The sequence below is a fragment of the Hyla sarda genome, chromosome 1, assembly GCF_029499605.1.
Source record: "Hyla sarda isolate aHylSar1 chromosome 1, aHylSar1.hap1, whole genome shotgun sequence".
In the NCBI taxonomy this organism is placed as follows: Eukaryota; Metazoa; Chordata; class Amphibia; order Anura; family Hylidae; genus Hyla; species Hyla sarda.
In genome coordinates this window covers 178,152,095-178,179,924 of record NC_079189.1, presented here as the reverse complement: position 1 = coordinate 178,179,924, position 27,830 = coordinate 178,152,095, and positions in this window count along the sequence as shown.

The following is a 27,830-nucleotide window of genomic DNA, read 5'->3' as shown; positions in this document are numbered from 1 at the left end:
TGGTGATTTGAACAGAGGTGGCCGATTTTACAGCAGTTCTGACATAAACGCAAAAAAAAATTTTCACTAAAATGCTGGTGTTACCCTACATTTTTCATTTTCACAAGGGAAAATAGGAAAAAAGACCCCCAAAATTTGTAACCCCATTTCTTCTGAATAAGAAAATACCCCATTTGTGGATGTAAAGTGCTCTGCGGGATTGGTAGAAGGATTGGGATTTTGAAGAGAAAATTTGTCCGGAATTGAGGGCCACGTGTGTTTACTAAGCCCCATGGTGCCAGAACAATGGACCCCCCCACATGTGACCCCATTTTGGAAACTACACCGCTCACGTAATGTATTAAGGGGTGCAGTGAGCATTTACACCCCACAGGTGTCTGACAGATTTTTGGAACAGTGGTCCGTGAAAATGAAAAATTTAATTTTTAATTTGCACAGCCCACTGTTCCAAAGATCTGTCAAACGTCAATGGGGTGTAAATAATCACTGCACCCCTTATAAAATTCTGTGAGGGGTATAGTTTCCAAAATGGGGTCACATGTGGGGGGTCCACTGTTCTGGCATCACAGGGGGGCTTTGTAAATGCACATGGCCCCTGACTACCATTGCAAACAAATTCTCTTTCCAAAAGCTCAATGGCGCTCCTTCTCTTCTGAGCATTGTAGTTCGCACCCGCAGAGCATTTTACGTCCTAACATGGGGTATTTCCATACTCAGAAGAGATGGGGTTACACATTTTGGGGGGAATTTTCTCCCATTACCCTTTGTAAAAATAGTAAATTTGGGGGAAAAAACTGCACTTTAGTGAAAACATTTTTTTTTTCATTTAAACATCCAATTTTAACGAAAAGTCGTCAAACACCTGTGGGGTGTTAAGGCTAACTGGACCCCTTGTTATATGCCATGGGGGGTGTAGTTTTCAAAATGGTATGCCATGTGGGGTTTCCTGCTGTTCTGGCACCATAGGGGCTTCCTAAATGTGATATGCCCCCCCAAAAAAATGTCAGCAATATTCCCTCTCCAAAATCCCATTGTTGCTCCTTCCCTTCTAAGCCCTCTACTGCACCTGCCGAACACTTGACATACACATATGAGGTATTTTCTTACTAGAGAGAAATTGGGTTACAAATTTTGGGGGGCTTTTTCTCCTACTACCACTTGTAAAAATTCAAAAACTGGGTCTACAAGAACATGCAAGTGTAAAAAATGAAGATTTTGAATTTTCTCCTTCATTTTGCTGCTATTCCTGTGAAATACCTAAAGGGTTAACACACTTACTGAATGTCATTTTGGATACTTTGAGGGGTGCAGTTTTTATAATTAGGTCATTTGTGGGATATTTCTAATATGAAGGCCCTTCAAATCCACTTCAAAACTGAACTGGTCCCTGAAAAATTCCGATTTTGAAAATTTTGTGAAAAATTGGAAAATTGCCGCTGAACTTTGAAGCCCTCTGATGTCTTCCAAAAGTAAAAATATATCAACTTTATGATGCAAATATAAAGTAGACATATTGTATATGTGAATAAATATATCATTTATTTGGAATGTCTATTTTCCTTGCAAGCAGAGAGCTTCAAAGTTAGAAAAATGCTACATTTTCAAATTTTTCATCAAATTTTTGAATTTTTCACCAAGAAATGTTGCAAGTATCGACGAAAATTTACCACTACCAAAAAGTAGAATATGTCACGAAAAACAATCTCGGAATCAAATTTATAAGTAAAAGCATCCAGGAGTTATTAATGCTTAAAGTTACAGTGGTCAGATTTGTAAAAAATGCTCCCGTCCTTAGGGTCATAATGGGCTCCGTCCCCAAGGGGTTAATATTTGGTTGCATACCCTTTGGAAAAATAACTGAAATCAGTTGCTTCCTATTACCATCAATAAGCTTCTTACACCTCTCAGCAGGAATGTTGGACCACTCTTCCTTTGCAAACTGCTCCAGGTCTCTCTTAGGGTGGGTTCACACTACGTTTGTCCCATACGGGAGCGCATACGGCAGGAGGGAGCTAAAAGCTCGCGCTCCCGTATGTAACCGTATGCGCTCCCGTATGCCATTCACTTCAATGAGCCGACCGGAGTGAAACGTTCGGTCCGGTCGGCTCATTTTTGCGCCGTATGCGCTTTTACAACCGGACCTAAAACCGTGGTTGACCACGGTTTTAGGTCCGGTTGTAAAAGCGCATACGGCGCAAAAATGAGCCGACCGGACCGAACGTTTCACTCCGGTCGGCTCATTGAAGTGAATGGCATACGGGAGCGCATACGGTTACATACGGGAGCGCGAGGTTTTAGCTCCCTCCTGCCGTATGCGCTCCCGTATGGGACAAAACGTAGTGTGAACCCAGCCTTATTGGAAGGGCGCCTTTTACCAACAGCAATTTTAAGATCTCTCCACACATGTTCAATGGGATTTAGATCTGGACTCATTGCTGGCCACTTCAGAACTCTCCAGCACTTTGTTGGCATCCTTTTCTGGGTGCTTTTTGACATATGCTTCGGGTCATTAACCTGCTGGAAGACCGAAGATCTCGGACGCAAACCCAGCTTTCTGACACTGGGTTGTACAGTGCGACCCAAAATCCATTGGTAATCCTCAGATTTCATGATGCCTTGAACACATTCAAGGCACCCAGTGCCAGAGGTAGCAAAACAACCCCAAAATATCATTGAACCACCACCATATTTCACTGTAGGTACTGTGTTCTTTTCTTTGTAGGCCTCATTCCGTTTTTGGTAAACAGTAGAATGATATGCTTTACCAAAAAGCTCTATCTTGGTCTCATCTGTTCACAAGATGTTTTTCCAGAAGGATTTTGGCTTATTCAAGTTCATTTTGGCAAAATGTAGTCTTGCTTTTTTATGTCTCTGTGTCAGCAGTGGGGTCCTCCTGGGTCTCCTGCCATAGCGCTTGTTTCATTTAAAAGTCGCTGGATAGTTTGCGCTGACATTGATGCTCCCTGAGCCTGCAGGACAGCTTGAATATGAACTATCCTACATTGACACCTTTCATCAATTTTTCTCTTCTGTCCACGCCCAGGGAGATTAGCTACAGTTCCATGGGTTGCAAACTTCTTGATAATATTGCGCACTGTGGACAAAGGCAAATCTAGATCTCTGGAGATGGACTTGTAACCTTGATATTGCTGATATTTTTTCAAAATTTTGGTTCTCAAGTCCTCAGACAGTGCGCACACAGACACATAATTCAAAGACTAGGTGAACTTCTCTCCTTTTTATCTGCTTTCTTTGTGATTTTTATACACCTTTTACTTGCCTCAAGTGAGTTTAAAGGGGTAGTCCAGTGGTGAAAAACTTATCCCCTATCCTAAGGATAGGGGATAAGTTTGAGATCGCGGGGGGTCCGACCGCTGGGGCCCCCTGCGATCTCTCTGTACGGGGCCCCGGCTCTCCGCCGAGATAGCGGGTGTCGACCCCCGCACGAAGCGGCGGCCGACACGCCCCCTCAATACATCTCTATGGCAGAGCCGGAGATTGCCGAAGGCAGCGCTTCGGCTCTGCCATAGAGTTGTATTGAGGGGGCGTGTCGGCCGCCGCCTCGTGCGGAGGTCGACACGCCCCCTTCCCGCCGGCTGTCGGGGCCCCGTACAGGAGATCTCGGGGGGCCCCAACGGTCGGACCCCCCGCGATCTGCAACTTATCCCCTATCCTTAGGATATGGGATAAGTTGCTCACCACTGAATCACCACTGGACTACTCCTTTAAAGGAGCATCACATGCTTGAAACAATCTTATTTATCCACAATTTTGAAAGGGTGTCAATAATTTTGTCCAGCCCATTTTTGAAGTTTGGTGTGACATTATGTCCAATTAGCTTTTTTCCTCCCTTTTTTGGTTTAGTTCCAAAACACACAAAGGGAATACACATGTGTATAGCAAAACATGTGTTAGTGCAATCCTTTTCTGTGGAAAAACACTTCCTTTTCTTGAAAAATTTCAGGGGTGCCAACATTTTTGGCCATGACTGTAAGTTATTGTTTTCAAAAACAAGAGAATTTTAAGAGAATTTTGAAATTCAAAAATTGGGCTGCATGTTTTCCCTTAAATCAGAATATATTTAGTGTTAAAATTATAGCCTACTGTACGTCCTAAGATTAAATAGTTCTGTTGTATGTAAAACTCAGGTATCTGGTAGCCATGTCGAATACTTCCAAACAAATGAATGGACCTTGAAAAAAAATGCAAATTTTTTTTTACATAATTCATATGCATAAAAATGTCCTTTTTTGACCCCTATAACTTTTTCATTTTTCAGTATACAGTATACAGGGATATATGAGGGCTCATTTTTTGCACTTTTGTTTTTTATCAATACCATTTCTGTTGATGAGGCTTTTTGATCACTTTTAATAGTTTTTTTGTGTTATATGTTGTAATAAAAAATCTGTATTTTTTGTGTTTGGTATTTTTTTTAACATTTTTGCCATTTACCGTTCAGGATCATAAAAATGATAGTTTAAAAAAAATTATTTAGTAAAATAGGAAAATATGGTTTTTTGATTTTTTTTTATCAGGAGAGGGGTTTTATATAATTTTACAAACAGTTTTTAATTTTTTATTTTACACTTTTTAACCCCGTTTTTCCGTTTTAGCATTTTCAGTTTTTTCCTCATCACCTTCTAAAAATCATAACCCTTTCAATTTTGCACATTGATGGCGTATTTTTTGCGCCACCAATTCTACTTTGCAGTGACATTAATCATTTTACCAAAAAATGCACGGCAAAACGGAAAAAAAATCATTGTGCAACAAAATTGAAGAAAAAATTTAATTTTGTAACTTTTGGGGGCTTCCGTTTCTACGCAGTGCATTTTTCGGTAGAAATGACACCTTATCTTTATTCTGTAGGCCCATACTGTTAAAATTATACCCTACTTAGATAGGTTTGATTTTGTCGCACTTCTGAAAAAAATCATAACTACATGTAGGAAAATTTATACGTTTAACCCCTTAAGGACAATGGACGTACTCCTACGCCCCCGTTTCCGAGTCCTTAAGGACCGAGGACGTAGGAGTACGTCCTGTCCTTTCCCGGCCCCCGCCGCTAGCCGGAGGGGAGCCGGTGCCCGATGCCTGCTGAAATCGTTCAGCAGGCATCGCGGCATATCGCCCAGGGGGGTCATTATGCCCCCCCATGTCGGCGATGGCCGCAGATCGCTGGACAATTCAGTCCAGCGATCTGCAGCGATTCCGGGTCAATCGGGTCTCCAGTGACCCGGTGACCCGGAATCACTGGCTGATCGGGGCCGTCAGAGACGGCCCCGAACAGCCAGAGCCTGCAGGGGTGAGGTGGCACTGGTGCCACCTCACGATCGCCCTGATTCGTCGGCCGGATTACCGGCCGACCAATCAGGGCGCCTGCTGCGGGTGTCACTCCCGCACCTGCTCCGCCCCTCTTCCGGAGGACGTGAGCGGGTGCGGGACGTGCACCCCTGGTGCTGGGGACCCCGATCCCCGGCGTTAATGTTGGGATCGGGGCCCCAGGAGCGACGACGGCGGCGGCGGCGGGACTGACCTGTGCGGCGATCAAGCAGCAGGAGGTGAGTGACAGCCTCCTGCTGTTGCTTAGCAACAGCTCCCAGCATGCAAAAAGGGCATGCTGGGAGCTGTAGTTATGCAACAGGAGGAGGCAGACCACCACAACTCCCAGCATGCACTTATGGGCATGCTGGGACTTATGGTTTTGCAACAGATGGAGGCACATTCTTTCTATGGAAAAGTGTACCTTCAGCTGTTGTGTAACTACAACTCCCAGCTTGCACAAACAGCTTAAGTGCATGCTGGGAGTTGTAGTGGTGCATCTGCTGGTTGCATAACTACAACTCCCAGCATGCCCATTGGCTGTCGGTGACTGCTGAGAGTTGTAGTTTTGCAACAGCTGAAGGCACACTGAGTTAAGTAGCAAACCAGTGTGTCTCCAGCTGTTGCATAACTACAATCCCCAGCATCCCCAGCCAAAGTAGTATGCCTCCCGCTGTTGCATAACTACAACACCCAGCATGCCCTTCCGCTGTCCGTACATGCTGGGGGTTGTAGCTTTTGCAACAGCTAAAGGCACACTGGTTGCAAAACACTGAGTTTGTTGCCAAACTCGGTGTTTCACAACCTGTGTGTCTCCAGCTGTTGCAAAACTACAATTCCCAGCATGCACTGCTAGACCGTACATGCTGGGAGTTGTAGTTTTGCAACAGCTGGATGTTCCCCCCCCCCCCCAATGTGAATGTACAGGGTACACTCACATGGGCGGAGGATTACAGTAAGTATCCGGCTGCAAGTTTGAGCTGCAGCAAATTTTCTGCTGCAGCTCAAGCTGCCAGCGAGAAACTACTGTGAACCCCCCGCCCGTGCGACTGTACCCTAAAAACACTACACTACACTAACACACAATAAAATAAAAAGTAAAAAAACACTACATATACACATACCCCTACAATAAAAATGAAAAACGTCTGGTACGCCACCGTTTCCAAAACGGAGCCTCCAGCTGTTGCAAAACTACAACTCCCAGCATGCACTTATAGACCCTACATGCTGGGAGTTGTAGTTTTGCAACAGCTGGATTTCCCCCCCCCCCCCCCCCCAATGTGAACGTACAGGGTACACTCACTTGGGCGGAGGATTACAGTAAGTATCCGGCTGCAAGTTTGAGCTGAGGCAAATTTTCTGTCGCTGCTCAAACTGCCAGCGAGAAACTACTGTGAACCCCCCGCCCGTGCGACTGTACCCTAAAAACACTACACTAACACAAAATAAAATAAAAAGTAAAAAACACTACATATACACATACCCCTACACAGCCCCCCTCCCCAATAAAAATGAAAAACGTCTGGTACGCCACTGTTTCCAAAACGGAGCCTCCAGCTGTTGCAAAACAACTACTCCCAGTATTACCAGACAGCCACTGACTGTCCAGGCATGCTGGGACTTTTACAACAGCTGGAGGCACCCTATTTGGGAATCACTGGCGTAGAATACCCCTATGTCCACCCCTATGCAATCCCTAATTCAGGCCTCAAATGTGCATGGCGCTCTCACTTTGGAGCCCTGTCGTATTTCAAGGCAACAGTTTAGGGTCACATATGGGGTATCGCCGTACTCGGGAGAAATTGTGTTACAAATTATGTGGGGTATTTTCTGCTATTACCCTTTTTAAAAATGTAAAAATTTTTTTTTTACATATGCAAAAGTTGTGAATCACCTGTGGGGTATAAAGGTTCACTTAACCCCTTGTTACGTTCCCCGAGGGGTCTAGTTTCCAAAATGGTATGCCATGTGTTTTTTTTTGCTGTCCTGGCACCATAGGGGCTTCCTAAATGTGGCATGCCCCCAGAGCAAAATTTGATTTCAAAAAGCCAAATGTGACTCCTCCTCTTCTGAGACCAGTAGTGCGCCAGCAGAGCAGTTCTCACCCCCATGTGGGGTGTTTTCTGAATCGGGAGAAATTGAGCTTCAAATTTTGCGGGGTATTTTCTGCTATTACCCTTTTAAAAAATGTAAAAATTTTGGGAAACCAAGCATTTTAGGTAAAAAAAAAATGTTTTTTTTTACATATGCAAAAGTCGTGAAACACCTGTGGGGTATTAAGGTTCACATTACCCCTTGTTACGTTCCACGAGGGGTCTAGTTTCCAAAATGGTATGCCATGTGTTTTTTTTTTTGCTGTTCTGGCACCATAGGGGCTTCCTAAATGTGGCATGCCCCCAGAGCAAAATTTGCTTCAAAAAGCCAAATGTGACTGCTTCTCTTCTGAGACCTGTAGTGCGCCAGCAGAGCACTTCTCACCCCCATATGGGGTGTTTTCTGAATGAGGAGAAATTGGGCTTCAAATTTTGGGGGGTATTTTCTGCTATTACCCTTTTTAAAAATGTAAAAATTTTGGGAAACCAAGCATTTTAGGTAAAAATTATTATTTTTTTTTTTAACATATGCAAAAGTCGTGAAACACCTGTAGGGTATTAAGGTTCACTTTACCCCTTTTTACGTTCCACGAGGGGTCTGGTTTCCAAAATGGTATGCCATGTGGGTTTTTTTTTGCGGTTCTGGCACCATAGGGGCTTCCTAAATGCGGCATGCCCCCAGAGCAAAATTTGCTTTCAAAAAGCCAAATGTGACTCCTTCTCTTCTGAGACCTGTAGTGCGCCAGCAGAGCACTTTTCACCCCCATATGGAGTGTTTTCTGAATCGGGAGAAATTGGGCTTCAAATTTTGGGGGGTATTTTCTGCTATTATCCTTTTTAAAAATGTAACATTTTTGGGAAACCAAGCATTTTAGGTAAAACACTTTTTTTTTTTTTTTTTTTACATATGCAAAAGTCGTGAATCACCTGTGGGGTATTAAGGTTCACTTTACCCCTTGTTATGTTCCCTGAGGGGTCTAGTTTCCAAAATGGTATGCCATGTGTTTTTTTTTCTGTCCTGGCACCATAGGGGCTTCCTAAAGGTGACATGCCCCCCAAAAACCATTTGACGCTCCTTCCCTTCTGAGCCCTCTACTGCGCCCGCCGAACAATTAACATAGACATATGAGGTATGTGCTTACTCGAGAGAAATTGGGTTTCAAATACAAGTAAAAATGTTCTCCTTTTTACCCCTTGCAAAAATTCAAAAATTGGGTCTACAAGAACATGCGAGTGTAAAAAATGAAGATTGTGAATTTTCTCCTTCACTTTTCTGCTATTCCTGTGAAACACCTAAAGGGTTAATACACTTATTGAATGTCATTTTGAATACTTTGGTGGGTGTAGTTTTTATAATGGGGTCATTTATGGGGTATTTCTAATATGAAGACCCTTCAAATCCACTTCAAACCTGAACTGGTCCATGAAAAATAGCGAGTTTGAAAATTTTGTGAAAAATTTCCAAATTGCTGCTGAACTTTGAAGCCCTCTGGTGTCTTCCAAAAGTAAAAACTCAGAAATTTTATGATGCAAATATAAAGTAGACATATTGTATATGTGAACCCAAAAATGTTTTATTTTGAATATCCATTTTCCTTACAAGCAGAGAGCTTCAAAGTTAGAAAAATGCAAAATTTTCATTTTTTTCATCAAATTTTGGGATTTTTCACCAAGAAAGGATGCAAGTTACCATAAAATTTTACCACTAAGTTAAAGTAGAATATGTCAAGAAAAAACAATCTCGGAATCAGAATGATAACTAATAGCATTCCAGAGTTATTAATGTTTAAAGTGACAGTGGTCAGAATTGCAAAAAACGCTCTGGTCCTTAAGGTGTAAAATGGCCTGGTTCTTAAGGGGTTAAAATTGTCATCTTCTGACCCCTATAACTTTTAATTTTTCTGCGTACGGGCCGGTATGAGGACTAATTTTTTGCGCCGTGTTCTGAAGTTTTCATCGGTACCATTTTTGCATTTGATCAGACTTTTTGATCGCTTTTTATTCATTTTTTTATTATATCAAAAGTGACCAAAAATAAGCTATTATGGACTTTGGAATTTTTTTGTGCGTACGCCATTGAACGTGCGGTTTAAGTTAAAATATATTTTGATAGTTCGGAGATTTACACACGCGGCGATACCACATATGTTTATTTTTATTTACACAGTTTTTTTTATGGGAAACAGGAGGGTGATTCAAACTTTTATTAGGGAAGGGGTTAAATGACCTTTATTAACTTTTTTTTCACTTTTTTTTTTTTTTGTGTTACAGCTCCCATAGGGGGCTATAACACTGCACACACTGATCTTTTACCCCAATCCCTGAAAAGCCATAGCTTTGCATGGATCAGCATAATAGGGGGTTGATTGCTCAAGCCTGTAGCTCAGGCTTGGAGCAATCAAACGCCGATCAGACGTGATGGAGCAAGGTAAGGGGGCCTCCGCTCGCGTCCTAGCTGATTGGGACATCGCGATTTTATTGCGATAGTCCAGATCAGCCCGGCTGAGCTGCCAGGAAGCTTTTACTTTCATTTTCGTTGCGGCGATCAACTTTGAAGGGTTAATAGCGTTAATAGCGCGCGGCTCAACGATCTGTGCTGCACGCTATTAGCTCAGGGTCCCAGCTATCAATAGCAGCTGGGATCGACCCGGTGTGATGCGGGGTCACGGCGTTTTAAACACCGGGATCGGGCGCGTCCTTAAGAGGTTACGTCCCCATAGGGGACTTTTATAGGCAATCATTAGATTGCATTTACTGTAAAATCCTATGCCTATGAATAGCATTACACAGTATGATCAGCAATCTACTGATATAGCTTGTCTTAGCCCAGGCTAAATCATTGGATCAACGATCGGCAGCAGGAGACAAGTAAGGGGACTCTCCTATGCCGTTTTAGTCCACGAGATCGCCACTGCCCAGCATAAGCAGTGAGTGGCTACTGATAGTAGCCGACACTCAGTGCTCTTTAACGAGCACAGCTCCTGCTCTTGCTTCAAACCCGCTCAAGGATTCAGGGACATACAGCTACACCCTTTGCCCTTAAGTACCAGGACACAAGGGCGTACTTGTTAGCCCAATGTCCTGAACAGGTTAATACATGATTATATTCTTACTGCTATAGGTCAGTATAAATTAAGTTTTGCTATCAAAAAGTGAAAGTAACATACATACATAGTGGGGACACACGATAATCTTTGGGGAGAGATTCATCAAAATCTGTCCAGAGGAAAAGTTGCTGAGTTGCTCATAGCAACCAATCAGATCGGTTCTTTCATTTTTCAGAGGCGTTTTCAAAAATAAAAGAAGCGATCTGATTGGTTGTTATTGCCAACTCAGCAACTTTTCCTCTGGACAGGTTTTGATAAATCTCCCCCAAAGAGAATAATGCAGGATATAATTCTGCATGCCACTGTATTTAGTTTATAGCCATGGACTTCCAGTATATTCCACTCCTCATATAACTGTCAGTCTATATATGATTCACATGTATTCACTATATGCCAATAGTTAAGAAAAATGTGCTCATTGTCTTTGACACAACAGATGTGTTAAGTGATAGAATATGACAATATTTTACATACCATAATTCTGCGATTTTCTGAATAATGGCTCTTTTGTAATGGACCCTGGAGATAAAATGCTGCTGAGAGCTTTTCATCAAAAATTCAGATATCTTACTCAATTTCTGCTGGATATTGTGCATTTTAACATATTTTGCAGATGTTGTGCACAGAGACTTTGGGTGATGGATGAATTATAGTAGATAAAAATGTTCATTTCGGATTTTGACAGAGCGGTAATAAAAAGTGTGCTAGTACAGTCTGTGCAAGAGGGAACGTGGAGAAAGCAGTGGAGCACACAGGGGTAAGGAGGATGCAAAGTGCTTCCTGTGACTTGGAAATCATCTCTGTCAATGGAAAACTTATGTCTGCTGTTAAAACGGTTGGAACCAGCTGCGATCCATGTGTTTGAGAAGCGTGTGTCTTTTCTTTTTCTTGTCCAATTATTGTATCTATAAATTGCTGTGGGCCACCTGTGCAATATACTCATCCACAATAGCCCCAAAGGAAACATTAACAGATCAAGGCTCATAAAGCGCAAATCCGTAAATGTAAAAGCTGACACTTTCATTTTCTTCTTACTTTGTCCTCCTGCAACTTCTTTCTTTTGTGATGAAAAAGATAAATATAAATACAAGCAAAGTATCTACATAGTTTACTTCCAGGACTTGAGGCAATACTGAAGCTTAAGATAACTTTTTACTGAAGATAACAAATTTAAGGGAAAAAAAGTCTGAATTTTATCAGCCACGTATCTTTTTACTACAGAACAATGGCAGATGTAGTGAACTTTTTCTGACATGCGGAGTCAGAGCTACTGTACTTCCCAAGGCCTTAAGTGGGCAATTACAGTAAGTGGGAGAGTTGGAAGACTGCCAGTTTAGCAATATCCATAAGGTGTCTTCCTCCGTGGAGTAAAGTGGAAGTACTGGCTGGCAGGTCTGTTTTACAGGACTGATGGCAAAAAGGTTATAATATGTCAAATGTATGGGGGAGTTGGTAATCCAACCCTTATGCTCATCTTTAAAAAGTTAAAAAGGGGTTTACAATATACAGACACAAGGATAGCAAACAAGATTTGCTACATAGCACAGTGGTCTAGTTTATAAAACTAATTTTAATTTATTCAGGGATTCGAAGTTAATAGGGGTTGTGCTCTGTTTCTTTGATCCTCATGTCTAACAACCCAAAGATTTGAAGAGGCACTGTGTAATGGTTCGTTCCCCCCTGTGGTGGCTCTGCAATGGAATTAAACCCTTACCATCAGATTTTTCTACAGAAAACAGCCGATCACAAGTAGAGACAAGTTCTAACTCATAATAAAATTGTATAATAGGCTTGGCTATTGAATGTGGGCTATAAGTGTCATGAACAGGGGCAGGGAGAAGTGAGCCCTAAGCCTTCTTGCCCATCCACCCTAAACAATGGATTGACAACTTGGAGTTGGTCCCTTCCTTGCGCTAAAGTGCATGGGCGTCGAAGTCAACAAAACAAACAGAACAGTACAAAGTCGGGGAACAAGTCAGGAACATAACAGGAATAGAATAACCAACAAACATATATATATATATATATATATATATATATATATACAAGGCAGGAAATAGCATACTAATAGGTCAGGAAATCAAAAGCCCTGTTCACACTGGACTAAGAACAAGGAATACACTAGACACCCCAATCCAATAATGGAGGGACATCAATACAAAAGCCAAATGGGCTCCTAGCAAGCAGGCACTCTCCACCGAGTGATCAGAATACTAGCCTGGGAGAAAACAATCCTAAATACAAGCAAACACGGGTACAGACATAAGACTAACTCACTCCCAGATAGACAGATTAGCACAAGGCTCAGAACAGCATTCTCAGAACAGCATTCTATCCTAGGAGATCCAGGATCAAACAAGGATCGAAATAGGACTGACAAACACAGAGTGTGAATATAGACTAAGGCAACACAAAGCAAATGCAGAACGAACAATACAAGAATACCAAAACCTGACAAAGCAAGCTAAAATCTAGATATCAAACAGGACAGATAACCATTGTTAAAACTCAGCACATGTGCTCAGACAGACATAGTGAACATAATGCAAACATTATCAGAGTAACAGGTTTAATAACCAGCAAAGAACAACACCTGAAGAGGCATTATATATGCTCCTAGTGCTGAAGTCAGGAAGGTTAACTCTTCCCATCCCATGGAGAACTAACACAGAAGCTGTTCAGACACAAACCTAATATCTGAAAAGGATCCAAAGTAGAAAATACAAAATACAGATAAACAAACATTACAATAAGATATAACTGTATAATTACAGTATTTCAATGTAGTGGTATCATTAGGATGTTACTTATTCACTTTTACTATGACAAGCACATGTAGATATTATTTAGTATAATTTCCCAAAATCAAATTTACCTTCTTGACCCTATCTAGAACTGTGATTCACACTTATATCATCTTAATAGTAAATGGGCATTACAACACTACAAACAATTAACATGGCACAATTCTGTAGCATAGATGCTTCAAGTTTACATCCAGTAAACAAATAAAGATCCATTGAGATTGAAATCATGAACTAAAGTTTGCTCCTCATTATCTACTTTCTCTAATTTCCGTTGGCTGTCCAGGCATGCTGGGAGTTGTAGTTTTGCAACATCTGGAGGGCCACAGTTTGGGGACCACTGTTCTAGAGAACCATGGTAAAAGAATCACCCTTACTTTGTAATTGGAAGTCAAATGGCAGCATTTAAAGGGGTACTCCGGTGGTTAAGATTTTTGGCTATATTGCATCTTCTTTTAATGTTCATGTTTTTTGCAATTGACATGTATTATATGTTTGTGTAGGATGTGTCTTTTTTTTCTTACCTGTTTGTGGGCCAGGAAGTTCTGTAGTTCTGTGTTGGGTCTCTTACTGTTGTCCACAGGTTAGGATTAGGCTGTGGACAAGATGTCATGGCTTTTTTTTTTCTTTGTTCTTTCAGAAATGAATGACAGAGATAGGCCACACCCCCTCATCTGCCCCTCCAGGTGGTCACAGGTGTGCATGAGAGCAAGAAGCTCCTACACAGCTCCTCATCTCCCCTCCCCCTGCTCTGTCTTCTGAGGACGCAGGTCTGCACTGAAAGAAGACAGAGAAGATAAGAGTGTTATGTGAAGGGGAGGATAACAAAGTGCACGGGCTGGGGATGTATAGACTATAGGGGAATAAATCTCAGACTGGGGATGATTTCTGTGTGTGAAGGAGGGGGGGGGGGACTCCTGAATGACACATGCTGGGAGTTGTAGTCCCTCTTATATGTGTGTATGCTAGTGTTTACAAACCAGTGTGCCTCCAGCTGTTGCAAAACTACAACTCCCACATGCCTGGAAAGACTTTGGGCATGCTGGGACTTGTAGTTTTGGAACAGCTGGAGGCACACTGGTTGGGAAACACTGGCCTAGCCTATTCAGCATACACATCATGTTACACCAGTGTTTCCAAACCAGTGTGCCTCCAGCTGTTGTAAAACTACAACTCCCAGCATTCCCTGACAGTCTTTGGGCATGCTGGGAGTTGTAGTTTTGCAACAGCTGGACGCACACTGATTGGGAAACATTGGCCTAGCCTATTCAGTATATTACAAACAAAGTGCATTGTTTCCCAACCAGGGTGTCTTCAGCTGTATCAAAACTACAACTCCCAGCATGCCCAGACAGCTTTTGGTTGTCCGGGCATGCTGGTAGTAGTAGTTTTGCAGCACCTGGAGGCACCCTGGTTGGGAAACACTGGTGTATGCCCTATAGAGGTGTGGTGAACTACAACCCCCAGGAGACCACAGAGGCAGCATGCTGGTGTTATACCACAGACTGAAGACTCCTGAATGACACATGCTGGGAGTTGTAGTCCCTTTTGTGTGTGTATGCCAGTATATCCACACCAGGGCTGATTATATTAGTGTGCTGTGTATAAGGGGGCTGACCCGGGAAAATAGTAGGGTGGGTAAAGGGTTGAACAAACAAACAAACAAAAAAGGAGCAACCCCAAACCAGCAAGGTATGTGGCATGCTGGGATTTGTAGTTTTCAGCACAGCAAGAAACAGGAAATAGAAGCAAAGATAGGAAAACAAAGTGGGGGATAAAAAGACAACAAAGAACGGAAATAGAGTTGCCTAAACAACAAGAATAGAAATGAAACAAAACAAATAGGCTAAGTCACAAAAGGAAAAACACGTTGACCACCGGAGTACCCCTTTAACTGATTGTATTTTTAATAGAATTCTACATGTACCAGACATACAATGGAGACATCATACAAATAAATAATGCATACACCAACATGGGTATACAAGTTAAACCAACAAAAGGTTACTATAACATCTGAACATCTTGCCCAGACACGTCAAAAGTTTTGGTCACACCGAGTCTCACTCCTGTCACTCGGCATCACACTTGACTCCCTGACCGGCCTGCAGATCCAATCTTTTCCCTGCATAGTCTTATATTGCAAAAAAGATCATATTTGTTTGACAGCCAGGGAGAGAGGCGCGCTGCTGCAAATTTCCCTGGCTTATAACTAGCAATAACTCAGGAGTGACATGAGCAACATGTTAAAAGTTTTTTTTATTTTTTATTATAGTAACCCTTTAAAGAAATAAAGTAAGGCGAGCAAGAAATGTTTCTGTATTTTATATTTTATGCCTTTACCATGAGACAGATTCTCATATCTCTTTATTATTCTGATAATTCACTTGTTCCAACCTTGGACAAAAAAAAAAAAAACAGGCTATGATCCTACATCATGTTTTAACCTGTATTTTGAATCTTAAGATGGCCGAGAGGAAGAGAAGCTCCCAATCTAAAGTCATGATTTTCTTCGCTCAAGTCTCTGGAAGGAGCGAGGGGGGACTTTTCTGGTGAATGCTAGGACATGTAGTCTATACTCAGTGTTGGGGTATTTGACTGTAACCTTGATCATAGCAGTCACCGCTCCACCTCATAAAACAATGCTGGCACGATATTAATATGGATTTGAAGCCCATTAATCCTTCATCATAAATTTTCCAACAGTGGGAAGCTATTTGAAACATTCACAAATATATATGTGAAAATTCCCTTACTTCTCTGGGATCTATCTTATGCAATGAAAAGTATAACAGTATGAAAAATATTAAGAACATAAATGAAATACAAAACTGTTGTATCTCAAGTTCAATCACTTTTGGCATAAGAAATGCCCATACTGACCCCCAGCTGCTCTTGCACCTGTGCAGAACACAGGACCCCGAGACAGAAATTCACTTTGTGTTATATCACACCTGCCATTTCCATCATACCACAGCAGCTCCAGGAAAAGCAATAAATCTGTCAGTGGAGCCTAGTCCTGGGCAGCACCCAGTGTAATACGCAGCCCTCATATTCAAAGCCGATACTTATCTTGTTACCCCAATACCAACATTTATGGTAGTAACAATCAAATGGAAAATGAGACAGAGTGCCAGATCCCTTTCATATGTAGCAGTGTGACAAATGATGATAGCTTTATCTTCTACGCAGAATTTCGAAGGCCCGGTCATAAATTTTCATGTGTTATTTAAAATATTTACTAAAACTGCTTTTCCTTTATGCGCACAGCTACACATCTTACATGACTAGAAGGGAGTGATGAATGAACACATTTCTGTGAAAGAGTTAGTCATGCCGAGGGGATTAGCGCTATAGAAATCAGCCTGTCTCCATAATGGATCCCAGCATAATGCTGTTTACCTCTTTTAACAGCTTGTATTTATGTCCTCTGCTATGTAGTATCATTTATACTTTGGACTATACCTGTCAAAATCTTCGTGCAGCTCAGGCAGTGAAACAGCTGTGTTCAAAGAGGTGAAAAACAGGCCCAATTTTAAGGAAAGTATTAAGTATAAACACAAATGACAAGCATCACTTTCACTTGGGATGTTCTGCTGCATTCGAGAAGTGTGAGAATTATTTTATATTGTGTCTTGGGATTATTTACACTTTCTCTCATTTTAATAAATCATAATTGTGGAATATATTATATTTAAGTCACTGAAGCCCATATTAGGCTGCGTAGATTTCCATCTTCAACCACAGAAACACGTAATGGTGCTGTATCAGAACTAAGCAATAGGATCCAAGGGCTGATGGTAAAATCAAAGATTCCCCTTTCCCATTCTTCTCTTGGATCTTGTTCAGAATCAGCAGGCCACCCATTCCAATTCTAAACAGGTCAGTAATGCTAAAACATAAGGGTAATAATAACATAGACCACAGAGCCCGAACTGGGGCAGGTTCAGCTTCTTTAACCTACAATGATCAGCTTTTATTGCCTGGGGAAACCTCTTTTGTCCACATGAATGTCAGTCTATTCATGAATGGACAGGTTCATCAGAGCAGCATCTTCCCCCTGTCTCAGGGTATTGAGGGGGGTAGAATCTCTCCTATAGGATACTGCCAAACTGGAGTCCGAAAATGCCATTCAATTTTTCAGAAGAAAAAGTAGGCAAATGTACTAGAGCAGCAAACTTTATTCTTTGGCAAGAGCTCCTTTGCATACTTTCTGTCACATTAAAGGGGATCCTGAGTGAAGAACCCCTACTGACATCCACGTGCCCAGAAAAAATAGATAGAGGCTGTCAAGATGAGACAATCCCTTTATGACAATTCCTTTGAGGGCTCTCAAGATGGGCTGATGTATGCACTAAATAAGCATCAATTCTGTAGGCTTAAAGGGGAACTCCTAAGGATAGGGATAACATGTATGATTGCAGGGGTCCCGCCGCTGGGACCCTTCACCATCTTTGGGCTGGCGCTGCAGAGTTCATTAACATGGAAGCCTGGGGCTTCTGTGTTTGTGACGTCACGCCATGCCACATCCCCTCCATTCATGTCAATGGGAGGGGGCGTGGTGGCTAGTACACAGGTGTCACGGCTCCTATCATAGACATCAGTGGAGGGGGCGTGGCAGCTGTGGTTGCCCATCATCCAGCACGGAGTAGAGTCAACTCCGTGCACCGTTTGACTGGGGTGCCACGACGGAGATCGGTGGGGTCCCCAGCAGCCAGACCCCAGCGATCAGACATGTTATCCCCATGCTTGGGAGAGGGTATAGCATGTCGAGGGGCTAAGTACCCCTTTAAAGGGGTATTCCAGGATTTTTCTTTATTTATAGAGGTAGATATAGCTGGAACCCCCTGAATTTGGGACCACTGTCCAGGAGCACGCATCCAGCCACGAGGACGCCACCTGTCATCTCTTACCTGCATACACACTCACCGCTCCTGCACCGCATCTTTACCATCCTACGGCCGGACATTCCTCCATGCCACCTCGGGAGGACATCGGGAATATATACATCGCGCGGACATCACCGTCGAGCCGGCTGTCCAGCCATGTCAGTCTGCAGCATGGAGTCCGTTACACAGCAGGACTGCCATCCCGGGATCTTCCCTACCAGCGGTGGGGTGAGTGGTGAAGAACACCAAACTATCAGCAAGAGACAGTATATCCTTTACCTAATACTGTATACAAATAACTTCATTTAGTTACTAACAGTAACAATATTACAGTGAATTAGAAGGCCAATTGACTGTTCAATAACTGGCTACAGTTTCAGTAATATCGTGCAATAGGTGGCTGTTTCATGGACATTTTATTCATATGCATTTTGCAATAATATATTTTTTATTATATATTTATTTTATGGTAATATCTATCTATTATTAGTCCATAGCAAGGGCCCTGCTTGGACAATCTATACTATTTTCAACTATAATAAATACTATTTTAATTTGACACAACTAGTCAGCATATACTCTCTTATATATATCTTGAGGTCTGTATTCTATATTGTCCTTTAAATTGTGGAGATGTTTAGTCTCTAAGACACTCAATGTTCTACTGCCTATTAAACCACTGGCTTTGAAATGTTAAGTCACTCAATTATATTAATGATTATTGAATGTAAATGAATGTGTGCAGCATTACTGAACCTTTTGTTTCTAGAAATATCAAAGAGGTAAAATTGAATAGTCTAAGTCACGTAAAAGGAGTCAGATAACCTATGACCCATAAAACATGGATGGAAACCTTCGCTCATCTCCAAAAGCTTGTGTATATTGAGTCAGTTCCTAAAATAATAACTTCTTTTCCTCTTCCATTAGCAAGGGATTTATAGACAGCTATAGAGATAACAGTGGTATGAGACAGATAGATAGATAGATAGATAGATAGATATGAGATAGATGGTAAATCAGTGAGCACTAACAAGTCACGCCTCTGACATCATGCCATGGAGCGGGAAGATGTCAAGCCCACTGAGAAGCCAGGCCCCTGCACCTGACCTAGCTGGCATGTGGCCAAGTGGCATGGGGGGATCAGAGGGGAGCGAATGATGTGGCAAAGGAGGGATAAAGGGGCAGTGAAATGGCACAGGGAGGATTGATGTGGCACAGGGCAAAGAGGGGGAGATGAGATTGCACAGAGGGTAATAAAGAGGAATGAAATGGCACAGGGGGGATCAAGGGGAAATTATGGGGCACAGGGGATTCGAGGAGGGAGGAATGAAGTGGCATTGGAGGGATCAAGAGGGGGAACAAAATGCCACAGGGGGAAGGATAAAATGGTACAGGGGGTGATAAGGGGTGATTAAACTGGACTGGGAGATTCTACTGTAATATCATTTTCTATTGTGCCATTGTGTTTTATAGGTAATTACACCCTGGAGTGAGTGCAGTACAGTATTTGGTCATTTAGAAAGCTTTTTGAGACTAGCCCCCCGTAAGTGGCAGGTATTAGGAGATTCTACTGTATATAAGGTATAAAGAGAAATAGATAGATGATAGACAGATAGATAGATAGATAGATAGATAGATAGATAGTCCATACAAAGCAGCACCTCTGAGTAAAGAGGGTGGGTGCAAGCACAGTGGAACCTCGGTGCTCCGGTTCTTCTTAATAGGTAACAAATTTTTCAAGTGAAAATGGCGGTGAGAGATCGCCGAAACGTTGTCAACTTTATCATGGAATAAAAAACACAGTTTATTTCACTAATCTGGCGTTCTGCCTACATCCGTTACCTAGATAGATAGATAGATAGATAGATAGATAGATCTAACATATTTTTGTAAAAACATTCACATATTTTTTCCTTTTTAAAATTTTTGCACTCATTAGATATAGCAGAAGGATGTTATTATTGGTTTTGGATGACCTTCAGTATAGGTAGGAAATCAGAAGCTGTTGATTTCATTACAAAAAATGTATCGCAAACACCAGGTTATCCCATTGGAAAGCTAAGCCAATTATTGTGACTTCATGGGTTCTGCATACATTCTGCTGAGGTCAACATATATTAAATTAAAGCAACGCCAAATACACTGCAGGGGATATCCGCTGACAACAGATTACTTTTATTAAAGAAAAATGCAAAGGAGGTTTACCATAAACTCCAGCAGCCAAAGCCACCAGTTGTCCTTCAGAGAAAAAGTAGAGGATTTGCTTTAACCCCTTAAGGACCAGGCCATTTTACACCTTAGGACCAGAGGGTTTTTTGCACATCTGACCACTTTCACTTTAAGCATTAATAACTCTGGGATGCTTTTACCTTTCATTCTGATTCCAAGATAGTTTTTTCGTGACATATTCTACTTTATGTTAGTGGTAAAATTTTGTCGATACTTGCATCATTTCTTGGTGAAAAATTCCAAAATTTGTAGAAAAAAAAGAAAATTTAGCATTTTTCTAACTTTGAAGCTCTCTGCTTATAAGGAAAATAAACATTCCAAATAAATTATATATTGATTCACAAATACAATATGTCTACTTTATGTTTGTATCATAAAATTGCCATGTTTTTACTTTTGGAAGACATCAGAGGGCTTCAAAGTTCAGCAGCAATTTTCCAATTTTTCACAAAATTTTCAAAATCTGAATTTTTCATGGACCAGTTCATGTTTGAAGTGGATTTGAAGGGTCTTCTTATTATCAAAAAGAGCATGGTATGCCTTATTATTGGATTAATGATCTTATTGAATACTTTTTCTCTCTCTGATCCCGTCAAGAGCATTGATTGAACTGTTTTGTATATTTTTCTACGGACCTTGATTGATGAGAGCTGTGTCTCTGACAATTTTATATGCCATATCTACTGTTGATATTGTATGTTATTTTCTCTTGCAAAAATAAAAATAAACAGTTATATATAAAAAAAAAATACCCCACAAATGACCCCTTTATAAAAACTGCACCCCTCAAAGTATTCAGAATGACATTCAGTAAGTGTGTTAACCCTTTAGGTGTTTCACAGGAATAGCAGCAAAGTGAAGGAGAAAATTCAAAATCTTCATTTTTTACACTCGCATGTTCTTGTAGACCCAGTTTTTGAATTTTTACAAGGGGTAAAAGGAGAAAAATCCTCTCAAAATTTGTAACCCAATTTCTTTCGAGTAAGGAAATACCTCATATGTGTATGTCAAGTGTTCGGCGTGCGCAGTAGAGGGCTCAGAAGGGAAGGAGCGACAATGGGATTTTGGAGAGTGAGTTTTTCTGAAATGGTTTTTGGGGGGCATGTGACATTTAGAAAGCCCCTATGGTGCCAGAAGAGCAGAAAACCCCCCACATGCCATACCATTTTGGAAACTACACCCCTCAAGGCACGTAACAAGGGGACCAGTGAGCCTTAATACCCCACAGGTGTTTGATTACTTTTCGTTAAAGTCGGATGTGTAAATGAAAAAAAAAATTGCACTAAAGTGCAGTTTTTTTTCCCAAATGTACCATTTTTATAAAGGGTAATGGGAGAAAATGCCCCCCAAAATTTGTAACCCCATCTCTTCTGAGTATGGAAATAGCCTATGTTAGGATGTAAAATGCTCTGCGGGCGTACTACAATGCTCAGAAGAGAAGGAGTCACATTTGGCTTTTGGAAAGCAAATTTTGCTGAAATGGTTTTTTGGGGGCATGTCACATTTAGGAAGCCCCTAGGGTACCAGAAGAGCAAAAATGCCCACATGGCATACTATTTTGGAAGCTACACCCCTCAAGGAATGTAACAAGGGGTACAGTGAGCCTTAACACCTCACTGGTATTTCACAACTTTTTGTTAAAATTGGTTGTGTAGATAAAAAAAAAATTTCACTAAAATGCTGTTTTTTCCCCAAATTTTACATTTTTACAAGGGGTAATAGGAGAAAATTACCCCCAAAATTTGTAACCCCATTTCTGTATGGAAATACCCCATGTGCGGACGTCAAGTGCCCTGCGGTCGAACTACAATGCTCAGAAGAGGAGGAGCGCCATTGAGCTTTTGAAGAGTGAATTTGTTTGGAATGGTAGTCAGGGGCCATGTGCGTTTACAAAGCCCCCCGTGGTGCCAGAACAGTGGACCCCCCCCACATGTGACCCCATTTTGGAAACTACACCCCTCACAGAGGGTGAGTATTTACACCCCACTGGCATTTGACAGATCTTTGGAACAGTGGGCTGAGCAAATGAAAAATTTAATTTTTCATTTTCACGGACCACTGTTCTAAAAATCTGTCAGACACCTGTGGGACGTAAATGCTCACTGTACCCCTTATTACATTACGTGAGGGGTGTAGTTTCCAAAATGGGGTCACATGTTGGGGGGCCCTTTGTTATGGCACTATGGGGGCTTTGTAAACACACGTGGCCTTCAATTCCGGACAAATTTTCTCTTCAAAATCCCAATGGCCCTCCTTCTCTTCTGCGGATTTTTAGTTCGCCCGCCGAGCACTTTACATCCACATTTGGGGTATTTTCTTACTCAGAAGAAATGGGGTTACAAATTTTGGGGGGCTTTTTTCCTATTTTCCCTTGTGAAAATGAAAAATTTAGGGTAACACCAGCATTTTAGTGAAAAAAATATTTTTTTCATTTTTCCATCCAACTTTAACGAAAATTTGTCAAACACCTGTGGGGTGTTAAGGCTCACTATACCCCTTGTTACATTCCGTGAGGGGTGTAGTTTCCAAAATGGGGTCAAATGTCGGTATTTATTTTATTGCGTTTATGTCAGAACCGCTGTAAAATTAGCCACCCCTGTGCAAATCACCAATTTAGGCTTCAAATGTACATGGTGCACTCTCACTCCTGAGCCTTGTTATGCGCCCGCAGATCATTTTACGCCAACATATGGGGTATTTCCGTACTCATGAGAAATTGTGTTACAGATTTTGGGGGGCCTTTTTTTCCTTTTACCTCTTGTGAAAATAAAAAATAAAGGGCAACACCAGCATGTTAGTGTAAACATTTTTTTTTTTTTTACAATAACAGGCTGGTGTAGACCTCAACTTTTCCTTTTCATAAGGGGTAAAAGGAGAAAAAGTCACCCCAAAATTTCTAGTGTAATTTCTCCCGAGTACGGAGATACCCCATATGTGGCCCTAAACTGTTTCCTTGAAATACGACAGGGCTCCGAAGTGAGAGAGCGCCATGCACATTTGAGGACTAAATTAGGGATTGCATAGGGGTGGACATAGGGGTATTCTACGCCAGTGATTCCCAAACAGAGTGCCTCCAGCTGTTGCTAAACTCCCAGCATGCCTGGACAGTCAGTGGCTGTCCAGAAATGCTGGAAGTTGTTGTTTTGCAACAGCTGGAGGCTCCGTTTTGGAAACACTGCCGTACAATAAATTTTTTATTTTTATTGGGGGGGGGGGGCAGTGTAAGGGGGTGTATATGTAATTTTTTACCCTTTATTTTGTGTTAGTGTAGTGTTTTTAGGGTACATTCGCACTGGCGGAATTTTACAGTGAGTTCCCTGCTAGGAGTTTGCGCTGCGGTGAAAAATTTGCCGCAGCTCATACTTGAAGCAGAAAACTTACTGTAAGCCTGCCCGTGTGAATGTACCCTGTACGTTCACATGGGGGGGGGGCAAACCTCCAGCTGTTTCAAAACTACAACTCCCAGCATGTACTGACAGAACCTGCAGGCTGGGAGTTGTACTTTTGCAACAGCTGGAGGCACACTGGTTGGAAAACCTTCAGTTAGCTTCTGTTATCTAACTCAATATTTTCCAACCAGTGTGCCTCCAGCTGTTGCAAAACTACAACTCCCAGCATGTACTTATCACCAAAGGGCATGCTGGGAGATGTAGTTATGCAACAGCTGGAGGGATCGCAACTACAACTCCCAGCATGCAGGAATTTGCAGTTTTGCAACATCTGGAGAGCTACAATATAGAGACCACTGCAAACTGTGGCCCTCCAGATGCTGCAAAACTACAAATCCCAGGTTGCCCAGACAGCAAACAGTTGTGTGGGCATGCTAGGAGTTGTAGTTTTGCAAGATCTGGAGGGCTATAGTTCAGAGACTACCATATAGTGGTCTCAAACTGTAGCCCTCCAGCTGTTGCAAAACTACAATTCCCAGCAAGCACAAAAAGCTGTCTGGGCATGCTGGGAGTTGTAGTTTTGCAACATCTGGAGTGCTACAGTATATAGACCACTATATAGTGGTCTCGGACTGCAGCCCTCCAGATGTTGCTAGGCAACTTACCGACTTCCTTCAGATCCAGGGAGCCTGCTGCAAGTCATCGCCGCCCGCTGATCTCCGACACCGATCGTCGCCCACAGCCTCCGGATCGGTAAGTGGATCTTCGGCGCCGGTCCTCTGTCGTTTCCCCGTTCTGCCCCGCCTACTGTGGCTGGGTGGGCAGGATGGGGAAAACAAAAGTTAACCCCTCCCCCCGCCCCCGATCTGCTATTGGTGGTCGCGTCTAGACCACCAATAGCAGGGATAGGAGAGGTGGCACTCCTGCCACCTCACTCCTATCGTTTTAGGGGGATCGTGGGTGTCTTAGACACCCACGATCCCCCTTATATTCCGGGTCACCGGGTCACCATAGACCCGTAATGACCCGGAATCGCGCAAATCGCAAGTGTGAATTCACTTGCGATTTGCGCCGATCGCTGACATGGGGGGGTCTGATGACCCCCCTGGGCATTTGCACGGGGTGCCTGCTGATAGATATCGGCAGTCACCCCGGTCCCCGCCCGGCGTGCGGCGGGATGCGAAATTCCCACGGACGTATGAGTACGTGCCTGGTCCTTAAGAGGTTAAGGGGCATTTACTTGAGAAAAATAAAGTAGAGTTTTACTTTTTTAGTGCTATTACTGCTATTACAAAGTACAAATGGTCCATTGAATAGCTTAATAGTGATATTTTTTAAGTCAGAAACCTGTATAACTGTACATGACATATAAAATCTATTTATCTATCTACCTATCTATCTCTGTTTCTTTATCTTTCTATCCATCTGTCTTCCTATGCCATAGTATCCCTTTATTCCTTGATGCCTATAGCTGAACAGATTAAAATATGTAATTATTTATAGAACTTGACTTGATGACCACTTCAAATAAAAGCATCCATCAGATGCACTAATAAAATTATGCAAGCTACTGCAACCCCTAAAATGTCTTAAAAAGTCAATAAAATCATAAACACTGGAGCAAAAACAATGCACTTCATGAGTGTGTGCAACATCACATGATATACCACATTACATCATGTACTTTCACAGAAACAAGAAGTGATTTCTTTTTAACCTCTTTCTGTAGCTGTTCAGTGGGTGCAGTCGCACCTGTTAATATAACTCTTTTAGGGTTTCATACAAAAAGATGCACAGTTATTGAGCCTTATGAACGATCAGCATATAGGTTAATGCCATATTTGCAGCCTGTCGGGTCTTGTAAGAAATAAAATATCAAATAATAAAAAAAAAAGTGTTGTGTTAAAATAATGGCTCTCATAGTAATTTTGATGATGTTTAAATTCGTCTGGTGAATGAAACATTTCCCCTATTAACAGGAGATCACAGGAGATCCAACCAGTGGGTTTCCTTGGGATCTTCAAAATGGGGCACGTTTCTTACTTTAAAGCGCTCCAACCCTGACCTTTCAAGATGAATTAGTCCTGGGAGTGATAGCCCAATCACCAGCAATGCTCCACTCTAGCTGTGATTGAATTCGAGTAAAACTGGAGATCCTGTCAGCAACATTTGCCGTTGAAATTCTGCCATGTGAGCAGAGCAGCAATTCCCATTGCTGCTGCGGAATGTCCATGCGGAATTCTGCATGAACATTCTGCTGTGTGAACATACACTTTAAAGGAGAACTCCGGAACATAAAAATTGTACCCCATACTGCCGGCAGTAAAAAAAAATAAAGATGTACATAGCTTCCTCCGCTCCCCCGGGGCCTCCGGTAATTGGCTTTGGTCACCGCTGTGATCCACTTTCTGGTTGCCGGTGGTCGGAGAGTCTTACTACGCTCAGCCAATCACCGGCCGCAGTGAAGTCCCGACTAGGCCAGCGATAGGCTGAGCGGCAGTGTGATGTTTTCGGCCAGGGCCGCATGTGCCAGTGTAGTGAAGAATTTTGTGTCCTGCAGCGTTTTCTCACTGCCGCTCAGCCTATTGCCGGCCGAGTCGGACTTCACTGCGGCTGGTGATTGGCTGAGCGCAGTTTGATTCATCCAACCACCGGCAACCAGGAAGTGGATCGTGGCGGAGACCGGAGACGGTTACCGGAGGCCCTGGGGGAGCGGAGGAAGGTATGTACATCTTTATTTTTTTACTGCTGAGTTACTCCTTTAAGTGACATACACACCTAGATAGCCCGGTCATTAAGGGGTTTTTAAATAGTTATGACATGTATTAGGGTGCATGTACACCAGGTTTTCACTCTACGGGTGCCGCATCCGGTGGGGGGAGGGGAAAACTGTGGGCTCCCGTACCCCAGCCGGACCGACGCCCTAATCCAGAGGCACCGTTTTACTCCGGTTGGCTCATTTTTAACCCGTATCCGGTTCTCTGACTGGACCTCAAAACGTAGTAGTCAATGGATTAGGGCGTCGGTCCGGGAGCGCACGGTTTTTCCCTCCCCCCGCCGGATCCGGCACCAGTAGAGTGAAAATGTGGTGTGCATGCACCCTTAGGCTGCCCTACATATTCATATGCTTTTTTGTTTACTCCAGTGCAGTGCAGACATCTAATAGGTTAATCAATAAGCGATTGTACCAAATATGTTTCCTTTGCTACAACAGTGCAGCGGGCACTTGCAGGGATAATAATTGTTAGCATATTGATAAAACAAATCATATGTAAAACCAAACCATATGCAAACTTTATACAATTTTCTTTCCTTTGTAAATAGATACATGAAATTCTAGAGATTCTGCTTTCTCTGAGATGAAAAAGAAATGTGGAATTAGTCAACACAAAGAAGATGAATTGTTCATGATGAATTCTAGTAGGCTGTCCAACAAAGAGCTACAGTATATTTACAAATAGCTATTCATGATGTTGTTTGACAAACTATCCAACATTTTTATCTGTAATGGATGGGTCTTGAGGCTTTCAAGTTTAGAGCCATCATTGTCAGTGAGTTATATGAAGAATATAATGTCTGTTCTTGTCTTGCTTGCTGTAGTGGTCTGGGATATTCACATTAGGTCCATTTTAAAAGAAAGAGTAAAATAGACATAAAGCTTTCTTCGTCTTGTGTTCAATAATCAGGGATTTAACTTCTATTATATTGTAGCAATAGTCAATGATGTAGCCAGACACAGTATTCAAATGCACTGCATAAAAGGATTTTTGAACATTAATGTTTACTGCTTTCTGGAATTAGTTTGACGGAAATATAAACAGATTGGATTACGCTTGTGATATTATTACATCATGGTTATTGACAGGAAGAAGAAAGAATAAGGTTCATTGAAGCTTCACATAAAAAGAGATCCTGCATCTTCACTCATAAGGTATATCAACGTATTTCCTTCATCTTTCATTACCAGATGCCTGGACTATAGGCTGCAAGC